The sequence below is a fragment of the Notamacropus eugenii genome, chromosome 4 (assembly GCF_028372415.1).
Source record: "Notamacropus eugenii isolate mMacEug1 chromosome 4, mMacEug1.pri_v2, whole genome shotgun sequence".
Lineage (NCBI taxonomy): Eukaryota > Metazoa > Chordata > Mammalia > Diprotodontia > Macropodidae > Notamacropus > Notamacropus eugenii.
In genome coordinates, this window is record NC_092875.1 from 132,983,103 (window position 1) to 133,010,761 (window position 27,659).

General features: G+C 38.9%; 1 pseudogene; it reads left to right on the forward strand.

Moving 5' to 3' along the window:
- The first annotated feature begins 1,075 nt into the window (after positions 1 to 1,075).
- LOC140502332 (DNA repair nuclease/redox regulator APEX1 pseudogene) lies at positions 1,076 to 27,659 on the forward strand (annotated as a pseudogene).

Below are 27,659 nucleotides of genomic sequence, written 5' to 3' on the forward strand. Positions count from 1 at the left end.
GGAGTTCAAGGAGGTTCCCAGTCTGAACTGTATCATTTCTCCTTTAAACAGATTAAACCCAAATTCTTTTGGGGTAAAGGGCAAAAGTCTCAGCTCCTGAAACTCTTTCCAGCTGGCAAGAGGCATAGAGCTGTCCTGCCCCAATGGGTCCTGTTCAAGGGGTACATAGCGTGAGCTGTCATCTGGCTTGCACTCTAGAAGACAAACCTGGCAAGGGGCTTAGGCAAACAAGGAATAAACAGGCACAAAAGGAGTATAAAGAAAAGACAATATCCCTGGCATAAAAGACAGTTTCTCTGGAGAGAATTAAAGGTGACTATGGCAAGGCCAAAACATAGAAGGGCATGTTTGATAGGGGAGTTTTTCCCTGTCAGATATCCCCTTCCTTTCCAAGTTGCTCCATGGGCATGTAGAACAAGGAAAGCATATTTTGAGTAAATAAAAACATCAACTGACCTGGGGTCCTAAGGAATGGGTTAAGACTCCCAAAGCCTGTCTTCTCCTTTCATCAACATCCACAGTGAAAGGGTTTACCTAGATAAGGCTTAGTTTTCAAACTCTCAAAAACTTTAGCCTGGTCTGAGTCAGGGCCTTGAGTAGAGTCAATAAAACCAAAATCAGGAATCCAGAGTCTACAAAATCCTTCCATGCTTAAAAAAACTCGAAGCTGTTTCTTAGTGATTGCATCAGGGATAGTGCTTTTGCTCTCAGAGGTTAAGGAGAGAGAGGTGGGCATGAGTTCATGGTCCAGATACTTTATGGACTGGCATGCTAGCTGGACTTATAGCCTCAAGCGCCCAAGAAATTAAGGCCTTCTGTGGCAGCAGCTAAAGATGCCTCCTGGGTGTGGCTACAAATAAGAATATCGTTCATATACTGAATTAAGCTACTACCTAGTAGTTTCAGGTCCTTTAAATCCCTTCCCAAAGTCTGGCCAAATAAATTGGGGTTATCTTGAAACCCTTGGGGCAAGAGTGTCCCTGTTAGCTGATATGGACTTGATTTCCCAGGAATTCATTCAAAGACAAAAATAAATTGTGAGTATTCTCCATTAGGCATTTTTGTGGGAAGGTGAATGGGATTTATCTGGGCCATTCACCCTGAGCCAACAGGTTTATCTGACCAGCAGGGCCTGTCGACCCTGAAGGAGCTCGCTGTGAGTAACGATGAGGCGGGAGGCAAAGATGTAAGGCAACTCCGTTTATTCAAACTAGCTCAGGCACTTATATAGTATCATGTACCCCTTAGTTACGTAAGCAGCACAAGCAAGATTAAACTAGTTTAAGCAAGTTTTGCTACTGCTTTCCAGCCACATTTCAGGAAGTATCTGGTGGTGAACAGGGGCGGAACCCTTCCTCCCAGCTCCATCTTGTTCATGCCTTACCAATCTCCCCTCAGATTACCTGAGCCGTGATTGGTGTACGCCGTCCAAGAGAGCTGAGGGTTGGCAATTCCCTTACAGGAAGGATTAGAGAGTTGCATGGAGGTGAACAAGAGACAAGCAATTTATACTTGAGGAATTTTTCAATTAAAGGTTGTAGTCCTTCCCAGGCCTCAGGCTTAATCAGATATTGGTCCTGAAGAGGGAACACTTTAGGGTCTGGGAGGCTAACAACAGCTGGGGTGGAAGAAATAGCTGGCCCTGGAATTCCAGGATCCCAAATAATTGGCCTGACTGACTCCCATACTTTCAAGCAAACATGGGGAGATCTAGTGAACAGAGGCAAAAGGGAGATGGGAGAAAATAACTAGAGAAAATTGACTTCCTAATTTCACCATCAGGTCCCTTCCCAACAAGGGCGTAGGGCAAGAGGAGATCATAAGGAAGGAGCATTTAGGAGGGGTTGTGTCTGGAGATATCCCTTAGTTTTCCCTTCAATGCCTATGACCCAAGGGGTCAAGGGGAAGGTAGGAGGAGAATAACTGGTTAAAGCAGAGAACTTAACCATGTTAAAGTGGGTAACCTTACCTTCAGCCTCTGTTTTTGGAGAAAGTGGGAGCACTGTCAGCACCTAGGCTTTCCTGTTGTTCCAAGTCCTGAGAAGTCTGGAGGACAGGGTACCGGGTGTTGGCTCCACCATTCTTCCTATCTGAGGGACAATTTTTCCTCCAAGTCCCTTCTGGTCACATGGGCATTGTTCCATAGGTGTCGGTTCCTGGGGTTCCCTGAGGGGGGGGGGGATGCCCTGGAGGGGTGCTCCTTGGACCAGTGACCCTCTTTGTGCCATTGAAAGCAGGTTTCTCTACTGCCCAAGGAGCCAGGCTTCCTCCAAGGTGGCGCCCAGGAGGGGTACTCCTTGGATCTTGGCAGCAGCCAAGAACTGAACATGCTCCTTGTCTCTGGCTCTTTCCCTGAGTTCTCTTTCCTCAGCTGCAACAAGGCCTCTGTTTTTAAGGACTCCAAATGCCATTTCCACTAATTGAGCCTGAGGTGTTTGGGGTCCCATTACAAATTTCTGCATTTTCCTCCTAATATATGGGACAGACTGATTAATGAAATATATGCTAAGGATTGCTGCCCCTTCTATGGAATCAGGATCCAATTTGTATGCTTTTTAATAGTTTCTACTAGCCAGTCTTGAAAAAGGGTAGGGTTTTCGTTTCCTCCTGAGTAATCTCCCTAACTTTTTGAAAATTTACTTGTTTTTGAAATGCAATTTTTAGGCCTTCTAACAGGCTAATTACAATACAGTCTCTCTTTCCTGTATCCTCACTCTTTTGATAATTCCATCCTGTGTAACTAGTGGGAACAGCAGCTGCTCTTAGGGAGTATTTTGTGGGATCATTGCTAGCCATATGATCCCCAAACTTTTGGGCATGTTCCCACATAGTCCTCTTCTCCTCAGTGGTACAGTAGACAGAGAAAAAGATATGCAAATCATTCCAACAAAGTTCAAATTGTAGGGAAAGGTCCCTAAAACTCTCAGTAAATTTAGTGGAGTCTTCCAAGTATTTCCCCAATTTCTCTTTAACCTGAATGAGGTCTAAGATGGACAATGTGACATGAGGCACTGTGGGGGGAGGGACTTGGTTAGAGAGATAGGAAGTCCTCCTCTTCATGAGGGAGGGGCTGGGGAATACTGACTCAACTGGTTTAGGCTGCAAGGTCAGGGCATCTGGCTGGCAAAGGGGAAGATCAGCTGACCCCAGAGGAAGGGAAGAAGTCAGGGGGGGAGATCCCCCAGAGAGTGTAGTGGGAACAGGGCCTCAGGACAGAGGTATCTCAAGGAGTTTTTCTAAGAGCTTAGGTAAGTAGCTGCTCTCACTTTGCCATCTTGGCTCTGCCCAAGTGTTTTCTAAGAATTTGGTTCTCAGAGAGCTTGACAAAGGCCTTTATGTAAGGTATTTCTATCCATTTTTCCTTTTGATAATAATATAATTCTAACTGTAAAAGAGTATTACATTGTAAGTTCTCAAAAATGGGCCATAGTTTGTGGTCCTCCAGGTGATACTGAGGCCAAACTGTTGCAAAAGAACACCAACTTATATAGTTGCAAATTTCCATCGTATATAAAAAGATCTGCATATGTACAACAATGCCACCAATTCCTCAAGTGTCCTACTAATTCTAAATACTGAATAAACAACAAATAAGTGATAATAAAGAGCTTTACAATACCCTGTATTTATTTTGTCACCCTATTAAAATGGGAGCTGCTTATCTAGAGTTTAGTATGACACTTTGTTTATGGAAATTTTTTAATAAATGCTTTTCTATTAATTCATTGATTCATTCATTCAAGAGAAACTCAAAACACCTCTCTTGTAGCACATGATTTTGACTCCTATATTACTGAGGCCCTCCATCATGAGATCTCTCATTTCACCTAAAAATGCATCCTCATTCATCCTTTCATTTTTTAAATTTCATATTTAGTCATTGCCCTTTAACAGCTACTTCTCTATTTTTAAAAGAATATGTGTCATATCTCAAAACAAAAGGAAAATCAAACATATACAACAGCAAAGCTTTCCTGAACTTTCTGACCAACAAAGTACCATTTTATATATATCACCTTTAAACCAATTCTGAATAGCAAGTAGATAACTATCTTAACTAAATCTGCAAAAATTTATAAGGATAAAATGTATGCTTTGAAATATGTGAGTTTGTGTAGCTTTACACCTCTGGTCTAGTAAGAAATGGCAAATGAGAAGTCTTTGCAATAGAATTTTCTCATGAAAACAGCATAATAAAATACTTAATGAAATACATAGACTATGGAATTGGTTTCTTTAGCTGTAAGTGCTTTGAATAACTCTTTTTTTGTAATGAAGACTATTCAATGTGCCTACAGAGAGGTGATAACTTTTTTCCCTAACCTCAAAAGTAACCCCTTTTTACCAACTACAATGATGCTCTTAGAAGGCTGTTGCTTAGGTTATTTAGCCACAGTAAGTAGTTGGTAGTACTTAAAATAATGCTGATCTCACTGCCACATTGTGCTTTCTATTCCAGTAAGTACTTCTTCTGATAGGATTATACCACTGGGAGAACATAATTGTTTGTCTCTTTAATGTAATTACCATAAGTACTACCATCAGAGACATGCTGAGAGAATGTCAAGAGTACAAGCTGACCTTATTGGTTCAGGTGTCTGGTCTAGTTAGGTTTTTAAGATGTACAGCACCCAGATTTTGAACTTCTTTACATGATTAGCTTTTGTTTCTGATATAAATTCAAAAATAGTGGATTAATTAATAAGTGATGGCTGTTGGACATATCTGACGTTTACATTCTTGACCAATTAGTTAGTCTTTTGTATAGGGGGAAGTCCAGCAAATAAACACACACACACACATATACACACACATATAATATATATACATATATATAAACACATACACACATACATTGTGTGTATATATGTATTAATACACATACATACACACACACACCTATATGTTATTGTATTGCCAAGGCAATATTCATAGCACTGGTGGTGACTACGAATATGCCAGCAATAGTTTTCAATTGCGAAATATAAAAGACTCTCTATATAGAAGCCAGAAGAATAACATTTATTTAGACACAAGCAAGTCAAGTCCCAGAACCAGAAAACAAAATCTGTCATGGTGACCAAGAAGTTAATAAACATGGTCTCCACAGGGAGCCATTCCCAAGCCTCCTGCTTTCAGCCAGGGCCTTCTCACAAGCAAATACTTGTGAGCCTGAGCCTTGCCATGGGCACACCTACCTTCATCCTCTCCCCATGCCCCAACCATGCTTAGTCACTTCCTCCTGGTTCTGCTCTACGCTTCCTGTTCTGCCTGTTCAGCACATGTGACTTAGGCTTCCAGGTGATTTAAACAAATCATATGGGTTTATTAATGAATGAGAAAGAGCTTTCCATTTAAATTACTATTATATTTGGCCCCAAGATCTTTCATATTCATATTTCATAGGTTGGTGGAGGAACTGGTATTAATAGAACCTTAATAAGGATAACAGAAAATAACCATATAAAAAAATATCTTAGGCAACTGGTGTCAATAGACCTTTATAACAGTATAACAGGGATCACACAGAATGAGCACATAAAACAGTATTTTAGAGTGGAGCTTGAGCACAAGCACCCCATCATCCCCCCTCAGCAAATTGGACCCAGAATCTTGGCGTAAGGGGTGAAGGACTCTTCTTTCATAACTACTTCCTGTTGATATTGGATGTAGATCTGTCCCTGCCCCAAGAGATCCCATTAGAGAGATCAGTTCTTTAGCTGGCATCTGGAGTTTGGTTGACTTCAGGTCCAGAGATGACACATCACCATCATGGATAAGGGGTGACATCCAGCTTAAGCAATCATGTATCTGCAGGTCGAGGGTACTAATCTTATAGGAAGCAAGTCTAGCAAACAAATTTAACAGATGAAAACCAAAAAAAAAACCAAGGCAAAAACAACCAGAAGCAGAGTATATATAGGATGAGCTGTGATTCTGGAGTCCATGAAAATATCATAGCCTTATTCATGATAGAATATATTAGTTAAGGGTACAATTTGGTAATCATCCTCTCCTGAATAAATAATAGTTATGGTATTTTGTTTCCCATTGGCTATAATTTCCACAGCTTTGGAACATTATCTGGCTTCCATTTTGCTTGCAATTTAGCTCTCAATTTTATTCTATCAGTGGAACCCAGTCCTTGAGTTCATCTGCTATTTATTTCAAAAGGAGGGTCAATTTTAACAAGTAGTCTTGTTTCACAAAGAATAATACTCACTTGAACTATTCTATTATTTTTATAAAACTTCATGGCTTCATCACCTAAATTTTGGAATATCACAACAATTTCTCCTTGATGATTAGAATCTAACACTCCAGTCAATATATGTATTCCTGGAATTGTTAATCCTGATTTAGGTAATATGTTTTTTTCCAGGTTTCATAGCCATTTAGATTGTAAGGCCAAGGATCTTGGAAAGTGTGGAGTGTGATGGCAATCAAAATAGGATCTTTTGCTGTTTTTGTTTTAGTATAATCAAGTGCATTATTGAATCTTGCCTTTATCAATTAAGAGTCAAGGAGTAAAGTACAGAAACAAGAGTTTCTTTAACTTAAAACAGTATATCTATTTGTATTGTTAATGTGATTAAAGCTCTTTTCCCAACCATTGATGGGTCTGTCCATTAAGGGGAATTTGATTAGGAAAGATTTATAGGAACACCCACAGCTGTTGTTAATGAAGCACTGTCTCTCAAGTGTTGGGTTGCTCTCTGGCTCTAAAAAGAAAGGTATAAATACTATGAGGTTGAGGTTTTACTTTGGGGCTTAATTTTTGGTAAGAAGGTTTGAGAGCCAGATGAGGACTCTGGGAAGCTACTAACAGCCCTCTGGCTTCGAGAACCCAAATACCATGCTTCCCTCTCTGGTAACAATGATTAGACAGCTGCACCTGTCTGTTGATTTATAGTTAGTCAGAGGAAGCCAAGTCTGTTGATTGCTTTGGGGCTTACTGACAAAGTATTCATTTGGCCAGATGAAGGCTCTGAGAAGCTGTTAAGGAGTTCCCCATTCCCCCTTCTCCAACTTTGAGAACCCAGTGTCCTGCTTTTCTCTCTGGTAAGGATGGTTAAACAGTTGGGGTCCAATTGTCTGTTGAATTCAGGCAGAAGAAGCCATATTGTTGATCTTTTGATTTCTTTGCATTTTTCTTTGAAATTCAGGGTGCTGACTCCCAGGACTAACAGAATTATATATGTACTTGGTTAAAGGAAAATATGTGTGCTTGATTAAAGTGATTGTTAACCCCTCAAAAGCTATCTTTCCCTTTATGAATGCAGATCTAAGAACCTGCGATAACAGGTACTCCTTTGCATGTTGGGGTGCTTACTGACACAGTTATAGGGTAGTATAGATGGAAGTTGTGTGTTATTATAGTTAAAATGTGAGTATATGTTTTGAATGTAGCAAGAAAAAATAGTTATAATCTACTGGTAAAAGGACATAGGATCATATATTTCAAACGGGAAGGGATATCAGAGTTCACACTATGCTATCGCCACATTTTAAATTTCAGGAAACTAGGCATAGATAGTTTCTGTTACTTATACAAGGTCATGTTGCTTTTAATTCATATTACTGATACTTTAATTGAAATTCTCTAAAGATGAGATTATGGATACTCAAGACTAATTAGAGCAGTTTAAGGGGAAAAGGTTATACAGGGAAATGTTATCTATTAAAAGATGTAAAAATTTGCCTGAGCTACAATAAAAAGGAAAGTTCACGAAATGTAGAAAATCAGGTACACACTAGAGACTGAGAACGGAAAAAAAACTCTAAGAGGTAAGTTTTACGGGATTCTAAAGTGAATAATGATAGTTTCTGTAATGGTGGGAAGTCAACAGCAAAGAATATAAGGAACAAATTAAATTTGTTGCTTTCGAAAGATTCCCACTTTACAGCTCAACTTTAAAGCAGAGTATTTGAGGTACTAGGGCAAGAAGTAGTTAAAAAAAAGACAAGCAAACTTGAGGACATCTGGGAGCCAAGATGGCAGAGTAAGCAGTAAATCACTGTAACTCTTTCATATTCACTGCCAAATAACCATAAAATAACACTCAAAACTATAGCCTGGAAGAGCAGAAGCAGCAAAAAGATGAGATGAAACAATCTTTTAGCCTGGGGGACTCAAAGGATTGGTAATAAAGGTATGTCTCACTAGGGTAAAAGGGGAGCACATTCCAGCGCAGGAAGCATCTTAGCAAGCTACCAGCAAGTCCTACCTTAGCCAATGAGTGGGACATTTGGGGCTCCAGTTTGATGAAGCAAGCAAACACCAACCCCACTTGCTTTAGCATAGGCAGGGGAAGTTAAAGACTCCAGCTCCAAGAACCACTAGGTATCTCAGTGTAGCCCTGGGCACAGAGATATCCTCCAGCAGACATATTTCCATGTGTTCCAGTGCAACCCCGATGAAATGTGGAAGTATTCCACTAGGTCTCTTTACATGCCAGACATCACCACTGGGACCCCAGCTCAGCACAAAGTAAGCTGTCAAACCCCCTATGGCCAATAGCAGCATCACCTAGTCCTTGCCCACCTCCTCTACATAGCACCAGACACAAAGATTCCCCTCTAGGCCTCAGGGAAACTTCAACCTAGCACCAGGTAAACAACAAAGGCCTGTAGCCATTGGCACAAGAAGCCTGAGACAGTGCCCCTTCTACCTGAGAAGCAGAGCTCAAATTTAAGAGAAAGGAAAAAGGACAAAAAAGAGGAACAAAAAAACAAGAAAAGGAATCTGACCATAGAGTTAGTATGCTGACCTGGAAGACCAAGAAACAAACTTAGAAGAGGACAACAATGTCAAAAACACTTATGGGTGAATCCCCAAAGAAAAATGAGAAGTTGTCTTAAACCCAGGAAGAACTCATGGAAGAGAGCTTAAAACAAAGGGAATGGAGCTTAAAATTTATATAAGAGAAGTAGAAGAAAAATTGGGAAGAGAAATAAGAATGATGTAAGAGAATTATGGGGAAAAACAAAGTAAACATCTTGGAAAACTGCTCAAAAAATAGAACTGGTTAAATGGAAAAGGAGATGTAATAAAATTTAGAACTGGGTAAGTGGAAGCTAATGACTCTATGAGATATCAAGAATCAAAGAAATTCAAAAGAATGAAAATATTGAAGAAAATGTAAAATACCTCTGGTGTGGAGTAGGGGGTGGGGGTGGGACTGTCCTAGAAAATATATCCAGGTATAATGGCAAGCAAAGTAGGATCTTTCGTTAATTTTGTTTTAGACAATCAAGTGTCTCTCAATCTTGCCTTTGATTAAACAAGAGTCTTTAACTAGAAACTGTGTGTGCGTGTGATGTATATATGTATATGTTAGAGTTTTAACCAATCAGATAACGTGGACTCTAGCAAATCAGGTGCTAAGTAAAACTGTGTGTAAAGAAAGCCAAAGTTGAGAGAATGGAGATGTGAAGAGAGACAACACGGAGAAGAAGAGAGCTGAAAGCATACCTCCAACAGTAGAGAAGAAGACCTCTGATAGCCGGAAGGAAGTCCTGTCAATCTCTGTTGATTTCTCAGACAGAAGCCCTGTCTGTTGGTCTTCATGAGTGAATTGAGATACTGGTGCTGGTGGCGTGTGTTCATATTGTTGTTCCCCTGATGAACTTTGTTTTTTTTCAGAGACAGAAACTGCAAAGTGGAGCAGTCCTCATGATCTGAGACATGGAGCAGGAGCAGAGAGCTGCCTATATGTGAATCCAGGTGAGAGTCGAGAGTGGTCAGCCCACAGACCCTGGGACTTGGAAATCAACCTAGAGTTATAGGATGAAAGAGACTTGGACACTTGATATTGATTAAGGGCATTTTTCTTACTGTGACCTGGGGTAGATGATTTGGTGTTTTGAAAAAGGACTTTACTTGGATACTTTGTATTGATTAAGGATGTTGATATTGTTATAAGATATATATGGATTGAACAACTTGCTTTATTTAAATAATTTGTGTGAATGTCATGCTTTACTTTGTTGAACAATGCTTAGTTTGTTGCTGAATAAATAGAGAGTTCATTGCCCTATGCAATTAGACCTTTGAAATCATTCACAGCAGTAGTTGTCAGGTGTGCTTCTCTGATTGGCTTTACACCAGGAGAGAAAATATCATAACTTTGGCTGTCTGAAAGCCATAATCACCAGAAGCACTTAGACAGCATCTTTCAAGAAATTATCTGGGAAAATTGCCCTGAAGTCCTGGAACCACAGGGCAAAATGAGCATCAAAAGAATTCATAGGTTACCTCAGGAAAGAGATCCCAAATGAAAATTTCAAGGAACACTACAGCTACATTTCATAACTATTAGGTCAAGAAAAAATGTAGAAGCTGCCAGAACGTGGTATCCTGATTGTGACTCCACCACACTTGAAATATTTCTTTCTGGGAATTCTAGAATTTCGCCATAATATTCCTGGAAGTTTTCATTTACAGATATCTTTCAGGAGGTGATCAGTAGAGTCTTTCAATTTCTATTTTACCATTTGGTTTTAGAATCTCAGGGTTATTTTCCTTGAAAATTTCTTGAAATATGGTATGGTGACTCTTTTTTTTTGACTCTCAGATTTCAGTTAATCTAATAACTTTTAAATGATCTCTCCTGGATGTATTTTCCACATCAGTTGTTTTTCTAGAGGGATATTTACATTGCCTTCTATTTTTTTTACTCTTTAGTTTTTGTTTTATGGTTTCCTGATTTCTCATAAATTCATTAGCTTCCATTCTAATTTTTTCCCCCATTTCGTTCCGTTTATTTAATTTATTAATCAGGAGGCTCCATTTTGTCCTCTGCCTGCATCTCTAATACCCTTCCCCCTATCTCGGCGCACTCATGACATCACCTCTCATGATGAGGGTGAGGCCAAGCACTGCCCCCTTCCTTGCCCCTCCCCCATCATTACTCCCAAGATTTGTGACCTCTCCTTCTTATGGAAAATTAATTTTTAGAGTGCTTCAAAGCGATCTTTTGGTAGTTCAGCACTGAATAACTCAATTAAGGTAGTTATTTGTGAGGATTGGAAGCTCAATTCCATGTGGACAGTCTCGGGCGGGTAAAGGTGGGAGCTTCTAAATCTTAGAGCTCTCACGAGACCTTCCCAGGAAACGGCAGGGAATAGAGGTGAACCGAGCTATCTTGAGTAATTCCACCTCTTCCCGTGAGAAACGTGATGGGAGAGAGATCTCCCCGCCCTCGAGATGGTCCCGGATCTGGGCACACTATTGTTATCTAACAGCACAGTATTCAGATGCAAACTGTGTGGCTGAAGGTTAAGTAGGATTGAGGAAGCCTGAAAGTGCTCTTAGCACGTGAGGAGCCAAGAGGACAGTAGGCTCCGCTTCTCTTCTTTCCTCTCTCCCCTCCCCCTCTCTCCCCGCTTGTACTTCTACTTCCAATCCCTTAAGATCTTAGCCTCCTTAGGAAATCTCCCCCTCTTCCTCCTAAGGAAGACCCCCCTGCACTTGTAACTAGACCCTGAAATAAAGCTCAACCCTTGTTCGACTCTGGAACGTCCTTTCTCTCATATGTGCATCCAGCGTGGCCAGCCGAAGACCTCGGAGGTGAGGTAAGAAAGACTCGGGTAGCCCACTCAGGCCTCTAGGCTTGGCAATTATTATTATTATTTTTATTTATTTATTTATTTATTTAACTTTTAACATTCATTTTCACAAAATTTTGGGTTCCAAATTTTCTCCCCATTTGTCCCCTCCCCCCACCCCAAAATACCAAGCATTCTAATTGCCCCTATCACCAATCTGCCCTCCCTTCTATCATCCCTCCCTTCCCTTGTCCCCATCTTCTCTTTTGTCCTGTAGGGCAAGATAACTTTCTATATCCCATTACCTGTATTACTTATTTCCTAGTAGCAAGAACAGTACTCCACAGTTGTTTCTAAACTTTTGACTTCCAACTTCTCTTCCTTCCTCTCTCCCCACCCATTCCCTTTGGGAAGGGAGGCATTTCAATATAGGCCATATCAGTGTAGTTTTGCAAATGAATTCCATAATAGTCATGTTGTGTAAGACTAATCATAATTCCCTCCATCCTATCCTGCCCCCCATTGCTTCTGTTTTCTCTTTTGATCCTGTCCCTCCCCAAGAGTGTTGATTTCAAATTTCTCCCTCTTCCCATTGCCCTCCCTTCCATCATCCTGCCCACCCTGCTTATCCCCTTCTCCCCCACTTTCCTATATTGTAAGATAGGTTTCCATACTAAAATGAGTGTGCATTTTATTCCTTCCTTTAGTCAAATGTGATGAGAATAAACTTCATGTTTTTCTCTCACCTCCCCTCTTTTTCCCTCCACTGAAAAGTCTTTTACTTGCCTCTTTTATGAGAGATAATTTGCCCCATTCCATTTCTCCCTTTCTCCTCCCAATATATTTCTCTATCACCCGTTAATTTCATTTTTATAAGATATGATCCCATCCTATTCAATTCACTCTGTGGTATCTGTCTCTGTGTGTGTGTGTGCATGTGTGTGTGCGTGTGTGTGTGTGTGTGTGTGTGTGTGTGTGTTCAGTACCCAGATACTGAAAAAGTTTCAAGAGTTACAAATATTCTCTTTACATGTAGGAATGTAAACAGATCAAATTTAGTAAGTCCCTTATGATTCCTCTTTGCTCTTTACCTGTTCATGCTTCTCTTCATTCTTGTGTTTGAAAGTCAGATTTTCTTTTCAGCTTTGGTCTTTTCATCAAAAATGCTTGAAAGTCCTCTATTTCATTGAAAGACCATTTTTTTCCCCTGAAGTATTATACTCAGTTTTTCTGGGCAGGTGATTCTTGGTTATAGTCCTAGTTCCTTTGACTTCTGGAATATCATATTCCATGCCCTTTGATCCCTTAATGTAGAAGGTGCTAGATCTTATGTTATCCTGATTATATTTCCACAATACTTGAATTGTTTCTTTCTAGCTGCTTGCAATATTTTCTCCTTGACCAGGGAACTGTGGAATTTGGCCACAATGTTCCTAGGAGTTTCTCTTTTTGGATCTCTTTGAGGCGGTGATCTGTGGATTCCTTGAATACTTATTTTGCCCTCTGGTTCTAGAATCTCAGGGCAATTTTCCTTGATAATTTCATGAAAGATGATGTCTAGCTCTTTTTTTGATCATGGCTCTCAGGTTGTCCCATAATTTTTAAATTGCCTCTCCTGGATCTATTTTCTAGGTCAGTTGTTTTTCCAATGAGATGTTTCACATTATCTTCCACTTTTTCATTCTTTTGGTTTTGTTTTGTGATTTCTTGGTTTCTCATAAAGTCATTAGCCTCCATCTATTCCATTCTAAATTTTAAAGAACTATTTTCTTCAGTGAGCTTTTGAACCTCCTTTTCCATTTGGCTAATTCTGCTTTTGAAAGCATTCTTCTTCTCATTGGCTTTTTGAACCTCTTTTGCCAATTGAGTAAGCCTATTTTTCAAGGTGTTATTTTCTTCAGCATTTTTTTGGGTCTCCTTCAGCAAGGTGTTGACCTGCTTTTCATGCTTTTCTTGCATCTCTCTCATTTCTCTTCCTAGTTTTTCCTCCACCTTTCTTACTTGATTCTCAAAATCCTTTTTGAGCTCTTCAATGGCCTGAGATGATTAAATATTTATTTTGGATGTTTGGGATGCAGAAGCTTTGACTTCTAAGTCTTTCCCTGATGGTAAGTATTGTTCTTCCTCACCTGAATGGATGGGAGGAGATATCTGTTCACCAAGAAAGTAACCTTCTGTGGTCTTATATTTTTTCCCTTTTCTAGGCATTTTCCCAGCTGGTGACTTGACTTCTGAGTTTCCTCTCCACACCCACCTTGCCTCCAGATCTGCCCAGATAATGCTTAGTGTCTGAGATTCAAATGCTGCTTCTCAGCCTCAGGGCTTTGGGAGGGGGCAGGGCTGCTATTCAGTGTGAGATTAAGTTCAGTGCTCAGGTGGGGGCAGGGCTGCCACACTGGGCTCAGTTCTCTCAGGGGGTTTATGCGGGAGTCTTTCAAAAATGGATCCAAGCTCCTGCCTGCTTTGGGAGCCCTTGTCTGCTGCTGCCTCCACTGCTTCCTCCCAAGGGGGCCTGAGTTATGGAGACATCCCACTCCCCTCTCGGCAATCTGAAAAGACCCTTTCACTGACCTTTGGTGCCTGTGGGTGGAAGGACCTGTGAGGCCCCTAGAGATTCTGTCCCTGAAGCCTGCTTGGATCTGTTTCTCTCCGTGCAGCATGGCCAAGGCAGAGGTAGGCTCTGCTCTGGGTCCAGTGTGGGACAGACTTTTGGTGTTGGTTTTTCAGGTCTCTCTGGAACAGAAATCTCCTTCACTCTGCTGTTCTGTGGCTTCCACTGCTCCAGAATTTGTTGGGAGGTCTTCTTTACAGGTATTTTATGGGCTGTATATTAGGAGTTAGCATATGTGTGTCTTTCTACTCCACCACCTTGGCTCCTCCCTTCCATTCTAATTTTTAAGAAATTTTCTTCAGTGAGCATTTGGACCTCTTTTTCTATGTGGCTAATTCTGCTTTTAAAGGTATTCTCCTCTTCCTTTGTTTTTTTAGACTTCTTTAACCATTTTGTCTAGTCTTTTTTTTAAGGTTTATTTTCTTCAGCTTGTGTATGTGTGCCTCCTTTTCCAAGCTGTTGACTTGTTTTTCATGACTTTCTTGCATCCCTCTGATTTCTCTTCCAAGTTTTTCCTCTACCTCTCTTACTTGATTTTCAAATCCCTTTTTGAGCTCTTTCATGTCCTGAGACCAAATCTTACTTTTCTTGGAAGCTTTGGGCATAGGATCTTTGACTTTGTAGTCTTCTTAGAGTGTGTTTTGATTTTCCTTTTCAGTGTAGTAACTTTCTATAGTCAGAGCTTTGTCCCATTGTTTGCTCATTTTCACCACCTGTTATTTGACTTTTGACTCTTTGTTAAAGTAGCGTTCTGCTTCAATGTGGAGGGCTCATTGTTCCAAACTTTAGTGGTTTTGTTCAGCTGTTTGCAGAGATACTTCTAGGGACCAGTAAGGTTTCAGGTCTTCCAAGGTGGTAAGGTCTAAGAAGAAGTGTTTGGTCTGTGCTCTGGTCTGTGAGTGATCACAAGCATTCTTTTCTAACCTGAAACTGTGAAGTTCTTTGTTCTATTGTGGCCACAAGCTCTGCTCCACTTGTGTTCCTCCTCACACTGAGATTGCCACCCAGGACTTCAACCTACATCTAAGTATGGGCAAAGCAACAGAGTCCTACCTAAATGCTAACAAAAAGACTCCTTTAATCTCCTTCTAATTAATTGTTAGACCCCCTTACCATCTGTGACTGAGAGCTCCAGAAGCAGTCACTACTGTGGCTGATTTAGTCACTCCCCAGACCTGCTTCTGGTTTACTGGTACAGGTTGGAGAGTTATGAACTGTCTCAATCATTCTGTAGAGTAATTAGAAACTATGCCCAAGGGACTATAAAAACCCACATACTCTTTGACCCATCAATACCACTACTGCGTCTGTATTCAAAAGGAGATAAAAACAAATAGGAAAAGAATGAATATGTACAAAAACATTTTTAGCAGTTTTTTCTGTGGAGAACAAATTAGAACTTGAGGGGATGTCCATCAGCTGGGGAATGTCTGAACTGTGGTATGTGATTATAGTGAAATACTATTGTCTGTGTTCATCCTTTGTTGCTAAAGAAGACTATGCCATCAGAGAAATGACATGACTCGCACTTGTCTTTGTTTTTGAGTGAAGGAGGGCTGTGCAGTTCACCAGCCTCACTTCTTCTCCAGAGCCATCTGAATCCAGTGACCAGATATTCATCAGGATGAGTGGAGATGACCTAGGATAAGACAATTGGGGTTAAGTGATTTGCCAAGGTCATACAGCTAGTGAGTGTCAAGTGTCTGAGGCGAAATTTGAACTCAGGTCTCCTGACTCCTGTACTGGTACTCTATCCAAACTATAAGAAATGATGAGCAGGTTTTTCAGAAAAACCTGGAAAGATTTACACGAACTGATGCAAAGAGAAATGTACTTTGTACAAAGTAACAACAATATTGTAAGATGGTTAGCTGGGATTGACTTAGCTATCCTCAGCAATACAATGATCCCAGATAACTCTGAAGGATATTTTAGACTGTCAGTTTGCTTATGAGTAGCTAGATAGCACTGTTGATTGAGCATCGATCATAGCATCACAAAGACCATAGTTCAAATTTGGCCTCAGTCACTTACCAGGTATGTGATTCTAAGCGACTCACTTAACCTTCTGTTAGCATCACTTTCCTCTACTGTAAAATGGGGATAAGGTTAAATCAATTAATAATTTAAATTAAATAAATTTTTAGCAAATAGCTTATACTTATGCTAAAAATAAATAAATAGAATTTCACAGTAAGTAAACAAGTATAATTCATAAGGCAAAAGCAACATAGTTTTCTGAAGGAAAAACAGGCTTAAGTAACCCACCAGGTGCTTTGCAGGAAAACATAAGTATGTAGTCAAAGGGCAAACTCACAAATATAATCCACTTAATCTTTCAAGAAGAATTTGACATATACACACATAAAAATCTCCTAAAAATAAGAAAATAATGCTTAGATTGAAATATGAATTTTTATGAATCAGAAAGTAGCTTTGAGCTGTGAAACAAAGAGAAAAATAGACTAAATGGCTGTGTGAACAATTGAGTCCTTCAAGGAGATTGGTCTCATTTAATATTTTTATACCAGATATAGAAGAAAAAGTATACAAAGAAACCTCTGGGTTTTCAGAAGACACTAATCTCTTCTTGTAACTGTACTGACAACTTGTCAGGGATAAAATTCAGGAGGATTTTGTAAGTCTCTGTGAGTGAGCTCAGAAATAGAAGATAAGTTTCAGTGTGAGTAATTTAAAGCAACACATTTAAATAAATAAAAAAAAAATCCACCTATCACCAATGTCAATTACAGCACAAAACACATAAAACTTTGCTAAAAGAGGACTTACACAATACATTCATAGTGGGGAATTGTGAGCAGTTTGGGGTGGGGGGAGGAGGGCAGATACTATCCAATATTCAAAATAAGTCAGCAAGCATTTACTATGTACTAGACTCTGTGCTAACCACAAGGACACAAACATTTACAAAAATAAAGAAAGGACTTGCCCTAACGTAACTCACATTCTAATAGGGAAGAAAAACACCTGAAAGGGTGATAAAAAGCAAAGCAAGTGTACCATCGACTAGGAAGTATATTGGTAAAATCTAGAGAATGACGAATATCTGATCCAGGACTTTTTAAAAAATGGAGCCATAAAGAATAATTCACCAGTTAGTCAATCAGTAAACAACCAGTTATTAAGTATCCCCCATATGCCAGGCACTGTGCTAAATGCTGGGGATAAAAGGAATTATAAAAGGATAATCCCTGTTGTCAGAAGAGACAATATGCAAACAGTTATGTAGAAACAGGAAGCATATAAGGTAATTCAGTGATGATTTTAAAGGGATGGCACTAAGATTATTGAGGATTGGGAGAGGGTTCTTATAGAAAGTCAGACTTTAATAGAGAATTAAAGGAAGCCAGTGAAACCAGGAAGCAGGAATAAGGAAGAAGACAGTTCTTGACATGGGGGAAGACAGTAACAATTCCCAGATTAGGAGCTGAGGTATCAAATGTGAGGAGAAAAGAGGTTGACATCGCTAGATCTCAGTATATGTAGGTGTGAGTAAAATTTATGAAGATTGGAAAGGTAGCAACAGACCAGGTATTTAAAAGCCAGATAATTTTATATTTGATCCTGGAGGCCATAGGGAATGACTGGAATTGGGAGGTAACATAAGCAAATTTGTAGGTTAGAAAAATCAGTTTGATGACTCAGCAGAGGATTGACTTGAGCAGAGAAGGATTTGAGGCAGGTAGACTAACCATCAGGCTATTGCAATAGTCCAGGTATATGATAAGAAGGACTTGTGGTAGGGTAGTACCAGTGTCAGAAGAGAGGTGGAGGAATATATAAAAGATTTCAGCAAAGTAGAAATAATACAACTTGATGATTATTTGGATTTTTGAGAGTAAGTAAGAATAAAAATTCAAGGATAATACCAAGTTTGTGAGCCCAGGTGCCTGGAATGATCAATTACACTCAACAGGAATTGGAGAGTTAAGAACTGGAAATGGTTTGGATGGAAAGATAATGAGTTTAGTTTTGGATCTGTTGAGTTTAAGAGGGCATCAATGCATCCTGTTCAAGATGCCCCGTAGGAAGTTTAAAATTTGATACCAGAGTCAGGGCTGGATAAATAGGTCTGAGAATCATCTGTATAGAGATAACAATTGCATCCATGGGAGCTGGGAACACCAAGTGAAATAGTATAGACAGAGAAGAAAAGAAGGTCCAAGATAGAGCCTTGGAGGCAATTAGGTTTAGTGGGAATAACCTGGTTGAAGATTACACACACACACACACACACACACACACACACACACACACACACACAACATGTAGGAGGATACTCAGGAGACAATAGTTTTGGGAAAACATAGAAAGAAGACAGTATTATTAAGGTGTAGAGGGTGATTTTTTGTTGTAATTGCTGTTCATCTTTCATTCTTGAAGTGGATCCCACTAAAGATGAGAGAGGAAAAATGGAAAAATGAGTATTGAGAAAAAGTCATTACATATGTTGATTAAGAAATCATTGGTGGCAAAGTGCTGGAGAATCAAAGAAATGCAAAAAAAAAAAATGGTTTCCTGGAGAATTCCATCAGTATAGTACCTCAGTTTCATAAAAGCACAGGGTTTCTGGGTAATGGATAACGTTCTTGAACTTTCCCAGTCACCAATGGAATGAAACAAGGTTGCATGTCTGCTTCCATGCTTTTTACCATAATGCAAGATGTCTTCAATGAAGAAGAAAACAGAATCAAGGTTAGCTATCACACTGACAATAAATTATTTAACTTGAAAAAGCTACAAGCCAAAACTAAAGTGGAAGTTCGTGCATGATTTTCTTTTTGCAGATGATTGGGTCCTCAATGCATACTCTGAAGCTGAGATTCAACAAGTTATGAATTGATTCTCTGCTGCTTGAGCTAATTTTGGCCTGATGACACTAAGAAAACACAGGTTCTCCACCAACCAGCACCACATCATCCATATGAACATATGGCTGTTATAATAAAAGAACTTTTGATTACTATGGATATGTTCACTTACCTTGAATATACACATAGAAGATGATAATGTTGACACATTGATTTCCAGAGCTAGCTCAATGTTTGGGAAACTATGAAGGAAAGTGTGGGAGAGAAGAGGTATTAGACTGCCAACCAAGTTTAATATCTACAGAACGATTGTGCTGACTTTATTCTTGTATGCCTATGAAATCTGGACAGTCTACAAATGCTGTTCGAGAAATCTGAATTTCTTCTATATGAATTGTTTTAGGAAGATTCTGAAGATCATCTGGCAAGATAAGGTACCCAACACTGAAGTCCTTTCTTTAGCTAAATTTCCAAGTATTTAAACTCGACTGCAGAGAGTACAACTCTAATGGGCTGGTCACATTGTTTGAATGCCAACATGACATTTGCATAAAAGACTTTTACAGAGAACTCATGCAAGGCAGGCACTCACATGGAGGTCAGAAGAAGCCATACAAGGGCAGTCTCAAAGTTTCTCTGAAGAACTTTGGAACTGATTTCATTACATGAGAGATACTGACAAAGGACAGTCCAGAGCAGCATGTCCACATCAAAGAAGGTACTGTGCTTTATGAGTAAAGCTAGTAATTAAGTAGTTCAAAAGAAAAATGAAATGCACAGATTTAGACACATTTTCCCTCCAAAAGTTCATATGGACTATTTGTATCAGACTAGTGGTAGAACCTTTTGAGTTCTTATTGGTCAGATCAGCCACAATCAGACCCACTCGCTGTTCCTTGACTCCAATGTAGTGATGTCATTTTGTTCCTCTTTGACAAGGTAGGACAACAACTCAACAACTTTGGTCCTGAGTGCTTCTAAAATTGCAGTTCCCTTACCTTGATTATAGGTCCCAGTTTTTGCTGTGTTGGTAGTTTTCTTTATTTCAAGCTGAGACTGGCATAGTAAGTCATTCTGGCAAGGTTTATCTGTGTGACTTGAAGGAGTCCTAAGTTACATTTCTGGGAGTTCTAGTTCCTCACAGTTCTGGAATGAAGAAGTTATTGCAAGATTAAAATTGGAGGATGTCAATTTTGTTGTCAATTTTTTTCCCTGATACAGAGGGGATTTTAAATCTCCCTGGAGAATGTCATGGAGAATGGAGTAAAAGAGAGAAAAAGTGAGAAGTGTGTACAGGAACAGTGAAATAAAGAACTGAGAAATAAAGAACTGAGTTAGAAAGAATAAACAACAGAAAGTATAAGTAAAAGGAGAAAAAAAAAGCAAGACTCAGCAGCATCAAGGAAGGTAGACAGTGGGGATGGCATCTTAGAGCAGGAAATTCATTTGAAATCATCTTTTGCACCCAACTCTTCATTGCAAAGCTTTCCAGAAGAAAAATTCTAGAAGATGAGCAAAATCAGGAGTGAAGAATATGGAACCACCCCTGATATTTTTCATAAATATGTATATGTAAAAATCTGTACATAAATATGTATAAGTAAATATGTGTACATACATATATAAGTCTTTGTAAACCTTTAATGTGATATAAAACCCATATGTAACCTTAATTGCTATATGAAATATTTTGTTATGAATTGTCAGAGTTCCAGTCCTTTTCTTGGAACTTATCTTAGTCCTTGAGAAGAAGGGTAGAAATCTTGGCATCTATTTAAGCCTTCTTCAAAGTACTTATAGCAACCATAGCCTTCTTTAATCTCCCCCTTCTCTTCCACAGTTTAGTCCTACTTTCTCCTTTTTTGCTAGTTGCTCCAGCACCACTTCTTCTTTCTGGCTTTCCTCTTGGTGCATATACCTTTTTCTCTTAGCTGCAAGACCTTAAATGGCTCTCATTATTTCTGACCTATCTCCTGCTTTTATCACAGGCTCTTAAGGGTATGACTAGATCCTTTAGTCCATAAGAAAAGACTTTTTGTGTTACCAACACAGTAAAAACTGGGACCTTTAATCAAGGTAAGGGAACTGCAATTTTGGAAGCACTCAGGACCAAAGTTGTTGGGTTGTTGTCCTACCTTCTCAAAGAGGAACAAAATGACATCACTAAGTTGGAGTCAAGGAACAGTGAGTGGGTCTGATTGTGGCTGATCTGACCAATAAAGATCTAACTGAAATGCCAATGACTGATCCTTGTTCACGGGAAGGACTGAATGCTTGATTGAGCTAAGTATTCTTATCTAATAGAGAAAACTGCATTCAAGTGTAGTGGGGTAATCAGTGGAAGTGACCTCTACTAGGACCATGGATTTAGAGCTGGAAGAGATCTCAAAGGATATATAGAGTCCCAAAAGGACTTTTCCCCTCTCCTTTTACAGATCTGAGGTCCACAGAGGTTAAACTATTTGCCCCAAATCCCATAAGAAGTAAGCTAGTAAGTAGCAGATCTGGATTCATTTTCTTTGATTTAAAATCAAGAACCATTTCTACTAATGTCTTCAGTATCTACTGAATTTTTCAGTGATAATTAAGTTTACTTTCTGCTGTAAAAAAGAAAAAAAGTACAAGCATTCTCACTATAAATGAAACTAACGAAGATTTTGAAAATAAATGGAAAGATGACTCTCACTATAGTGGTAAATAAAAAAGACGGCAGAATTGTTTTCCTTATGCATTTTAAGGCAACAAAAAATATAAAATTTTGTGATGATCAGCCCCAAATGAAAACTCTCAGGAAGATCACAGTCAAAATTCAGAGTTTCCAGGTCAAAGAAAAACAATACCAAAAGCAAGCATAAGGTGAAAATTCAAGTACTGTGGAGTCACACTCAGCTTTATACACAATTATTTGTAACCACTACAAAGGAGTGGGAGCTTGGAATAAAAATTCCCAGAAATCAAAGGATATGGGCTATAATATCAACCAAGCAATGTACCCAACAAAAATGAATATATTCCTATGAGGTTGGGGGATGGAAGGAATAGACTTTTAATAAAATAGAGCACTTCCAAACTTTTCTGAAAAAAAAGACCAGCACTTCAGAAAAACTTAAAAGTACAAATGAGGAATCAAAAAAAATATGAATAGGTAAATATGAGTAAACTCATAGGGAACTAAATGAGTATAAACAATTTCCTTTCTAGTATAGGAAGACGATACTTGTGTCCCTTCCAAATTCTGTCTTTATTAGGGTCGTTGAGAAAGTCTAATTAGACAGAAGGTCTTTGAGTAGTTCTGTTATATGTTGATGACAAAAAGAATAGAAAGGAGAAATACACCAGATTGGTGAGGAAGGGAAAGAAGGGATGGAGAAAACTCTCACATAATCAGCATATGAAAGTAGAAATATAATATAGATAAACAGAAAGGGGTTGGGAGAAAGTGTGATGATTTAACATCCCTGTCACCTAACCTAAATGAAGGATGGAAACACACACACACACACACACACACACACACACACACATACACACACACACACACAGTTGAGCAGAGAAATATATTTCATTCAACAGCAAAACAGGGAAGAAAAGAGTAGAAGGGAAAAAAGGGATAATAAAAGGATAGACAGGTTATGTGAAGGTTTAGTCCTAAGTAAAACAAACCCTAAGGACATCCTAAAATATTTACAACTCTTTTTGCTATGGCATAGAAATGGAAACTGAGAAAGTACCTCCCAAACGGGAAACGGCAGAACAATAAATGAAACAAAATGTGATGCAATACTATTGCACTGTAAGAAATAACAAAAGGGATGGTTTCAGAGAAATCTGGCAAGGTTTGTTTGACCTTACATGAATTGAGCTAAGCAGAACCAGAAGAACAGTTTATATAGTGACAAAAATGTCACCAAGACAAAAAATTTTCAAATCTCCCCTAATTCTGATCACCGTAAGGACTAATCAGAGAACAGTGGTGCAATGTTTCTTGAAGTGCTAGTCAATTAACACATATCAAGAACTTACTATGTGCCAACCACAGTGCTAAGCTCTGAGGATAGAAAGAGAGGCAAGAAACTATCCTTGTCCTTAAGGAGCTCACAATCTAATGGAGAAAGACAATATATAAAAAGAAGCTGAAACAGGGTCAGGAAGAAAAAGAAGCAGGCACCGGGGATGTGATGAAGACCAGAATCTTGTAGGAAATAATGAGATGGATGCACTGGGATACCTTCCTATATAGAGGATTTGTGAGTAACTCTTCATGTCCACCTTCTTCCCTCTACATGCGAAAAGAAGGAGGAGTCCCTGGACTAGGGAGTTCTGTGGAGGTGTGAGGAATTTCTTATGGAGAGTATCCATACTTACAAAAACTTGGCACATGAAAATATTGACGTATATCCATTCCCTCACTACCCTGCTAGATGCTAATAGTTGGTAGTTAGGTAATCTGATAAATAATCCTCTCTAAAGTGTTTATGTAATTACTCTCCCAGTTAATATTAAAACACTAATAATGAAATATTCATAAGGTGTCTTAGGCACCACCTACCTTGTTTTCATTTTAGAATCAGTTAGGTGACTTAGTATATAGAGTGGTAAACCTGGATTCAAGAAACACTGAGTTCAGATGTAGGTTCAGAAGCTAGTTGTGGCACCTTTGACAAGTCCTTACACTCTTTTTTTCTCAGTTTCCATATCTATAAAAAGGGGATGATAATAGTCTCTATCTCACAGGTTTCACTTGAGAATAAAATATGATATTTGTAAAGTGCTTTGCAAACCTTAAAATACTATATAAATGCTATTTTCTCATATATACATACACGTATACACATATTATACACACATCATCTGCCCCAATTTAAATAACTTTAGGTCAGGAGCTTTCTCTTTTTTGTTTTTCTACCAGTAGCAGTACAACAGGGCTTGACATATTGTAGGTGCACTCAAGAAGCAGCTAAGGAAGATAAAGCAAATTTGGAGCAAGATTTTGTAGCATCCTTCATATCCTATCCCATCCCTAGTAAATGTAGTGTCAGCTGAAATGATGGAAGATCAGAAGATTTAAGGCTAAATGTTTGCTATATTAAGTAAGATTTAAATATGCAGTAGATGGAGTTTAGTCACTGGAGATATGTTATATCACTTCTGTAGTCTCACATTCTATAATTCTGTGAAGCTAATTTTAACTCTGTAACCATCTTACATCCATATCTGTATTTTCTTCTATGATCGTTTCTCTCATTTATACCCAATTAAAATGATGACGCACCAATTTTTACAGACTATTCATATGGTACATTATGTTCCAACTTGAAACATGGTGTCATAGCTCCAATTCTCTGGAGGCTATTGCTTAAAGTTTGTCAGTCAGCACTCCCTGTAGCTGAGTCTTTTTCTATGATGTGCTTAAAATGTGACCACTGCCCTAGGCTTTCTGAAGAGCTGTGAAAATGTCAATCTAGAATCTAAAATTTTATAGGAAGGGAAAGAAAAATAATCAGTACTCAACTTGTGTGTGAATACAAGACTGAAAAGAATTGGTCCAGCAAAATGTTCTGAAAGTCAAAATACTAAGTGCTTTCCTGCAGTAGCAGCAGGAACTTCATTGAGAGATGAAAATCCTCAACAAATATATTTTACCTCACATCCACCTCTTAGAATCACTAGCATTCTTTGAAGTATAGTTCAAATGTCACCTCCTGATTTCCCCAGCTGCTAACACCCCACCAACAGTACTTTTTATTTTCATTTTATGTTGTTTCCACTAATAAATCCAAGTTTCTTGAGGACAGTGATTATGTTTTGTAATAGTGTATCTTCAGTATATATCACAGTGCTAACTCATGTTCAGCATTTAATAAATGTGGTTCAATTGACTGATTGTCTTTTATTCCATGAAATGAAGTTAAGAAATTACCAGGTTCAAAAAGAAGCCATTGATTGTTCAATGTCACCATGCTAAGCAGACTTCTAGTGTATCATTCTAGGAGTGTATGTATTTGGCCCTATGTTGTTTAACTTTTTTTCTGAACAAATAGAATGAATGCATAGATGGAATGTTTATCAAATCGACAGATGAGAGAACAACAGGAGATAAATTAATATACTGAAAAAAGGATCTGAATTTTAAAAAATCATGACAGATTAAGATGTTGAATAAGAAAATTTTGTAATAAAGGCAAAATTTTGTACATGGTTATGAAAATATTAATTTTGTAAATACAGTATGAAGTTGAAACAAATTGTGGCTAGATAAGAACTCTAGGAGGTAAAAAATTTTAGAAGTTTTAGTAGATTTTATTTTCAATATAAAACATTAGTGCATCATTTCTGTATGCTAATGTGATACTGGATTCACAATAAAAGGATGCCTTGCCTGTGAGATGACTTCATATTTATACTGTATAAAACTTACAAACACATAGTTGTTTGCATGTTACCTTTTCCATTAGAATATAATATTCTTAAGGGTCATAACCTCTTTTTTGCTTTCCTGTTTATAGCCAGGACTTAATGCAAAGCCTGACATGTAGGAGGCCCCTAACACTGTTGTATTTTGCATGGTCATCTCAAATTCTTTCTTTAGTTTTAGTCACTATATTTCAGGAAGGATACTGATAAACTGGAGAAAATCCAGAGTAGGCTGACTAGAGTGGCAAAGAACCAGTTAATGCTACATAAGGATTCTTCATGTCTTGGATAAGAGAGTGCTTATGTCTTCTAACCAGAGCCCACTTTGGTGTAGACACTGCACCCTTGGCTTTAGAGGTGTCCATAACCTCAGGAGTATGTTGATTTGGTTATATGGGGTTTAGGTCAAGGATACTGGGTTGAGTGAGGAGATTGTCAAAGCAAGAAAAGATCAATTATTAGCAAGATTAAGATCATTGAGAGGAGCCAGAGACTAAAAAGCTTGAGACTAAGAAGAATAAAAAGGATGAACAAGAGAATAAGGCCATCAGAGGAAGTATCTCCTCTGCATGAAGGCCCTCCAGACCAGTAACCCTCATCTGGTATCAAATATGCAATGCTCAATATATGCTCCTTGAATATGGATGCGATCTGGGCTTGGATCAAGAAATAGGGTTAGAAGTGGATAAAGGGTGAAACCCTCTGACATCCTTTGCTTCCAAGAGACCAAATGTCCAAAGAGCAAGCTGTCACCTGAGCTTCAAGACCTGTCTAGATTAACCTAATAGTATTGATCCTCATCCTGTGAGAAAGAAGGATACCATATTGTTAATCACCTTTCCTGCTTGGGTGTAGGGTATATTTAGGGAAGACTGGTGTGAAGTCTTTGGTGTGAGGTCTGCTTTCTACCTTTGGTGTCCATGTCGTCCACCTAACCTCCGGTTCCAAGAAGCTGTGGTGTGCACAGTAGCCACACACTGGTAAACCACTTCAGCTATGGGCTAAAGAAGGTTGAGCATAACTGAGGGGTCTCAAATTCATTGGCCAGTTGGGGAGGGTGTCTACCCCAAGCATGTAAAGAGTTCTCCTGGTGGAATGGGTCAAAATGGCACCCATGTCATGAAAGGAGACTGAATTGTTTCTATTTGAATTGTATTAGGAAGATTCTGAAGATCACCTGGCAGGATAAGATACCAGACAGTGAGGTCCCTTCTTAAACTAAACTTCCAAGCATTCAAACTCTGCTAAAGAGTGTAACTTTGATAGATTGGCTAAATTGTTTGCATGCCAAACATACACTTACCTAAAAGACTATGTTATGGAGAATTCACAGAGGACAAGTACTCACATAGTGGTCAGAAGAAGTAATAAAGGATACGCTCAAAGTCTCAAGAAATTTGGAATTGATTCTGTGACATGGGTGATACTGGCACAGGAGCACCCAGCATGGTGTGCCCTCATCAGAGAGGGGGCTGTGCTCCAAAAGCAAAGTAGAATTGAAATAGCTCAAAAGAAACATGAGAAGCACAAATCTAGAGAACTCATTCCAAATGTTCACATGGACTATGCATGCTCAACCTGAGTTAGGACGTTGAGTTTATATTGGTCAGATCAGCCACAGTCTGACACATTGTAACTTCATTCTAACATAGTAATGTCATTTTGGTTCTCTTTGAGAACAAAGGATGATAATCAACCAACCAACCAAGTTACCTTTCCTACTAGTGCCCACTTAGGATTAGAATTTGCATCGTTGATAAGAAGCATGATCATGAGGGCTGAGTGATAGTGGCTGAGTTTGAGGCATTTATGCTGGTGACAACCTTCCCCTGTTGCAGGACATGGGCTGGTTCAATTGGAATATAGACAATTATGGAATGAAATATTTGACAATTTTTTAAAGGGGCTGAGTGCCAAAAAAGCTTGTTTTGCTCTGTTGGGACACAATGTGGCCCATGAAGAGACCAATCTGCATAATCTCCAAGGAAACAGGAAGAATGCTGGGTTTTACCACACAGGAATATCTGAGTTATGGAGAACTGCTTCAAGTAGTGCCACTAACTGACATCTCTATCCAGAGGCAGTTTATGCATACATTTTGTAGGTACATAATGAATGCTTAAGCCAAGAGTCTTGGCAAGTGACTTGACTACTTGTTGTTGTCTCAGACTTTGGTCCCTGCCCTATGTGACAGCAAGATCTGATTCAAGGCTTTGGGGCAAGGTGATTTTTTTCTCTTGTTGCTATTATAA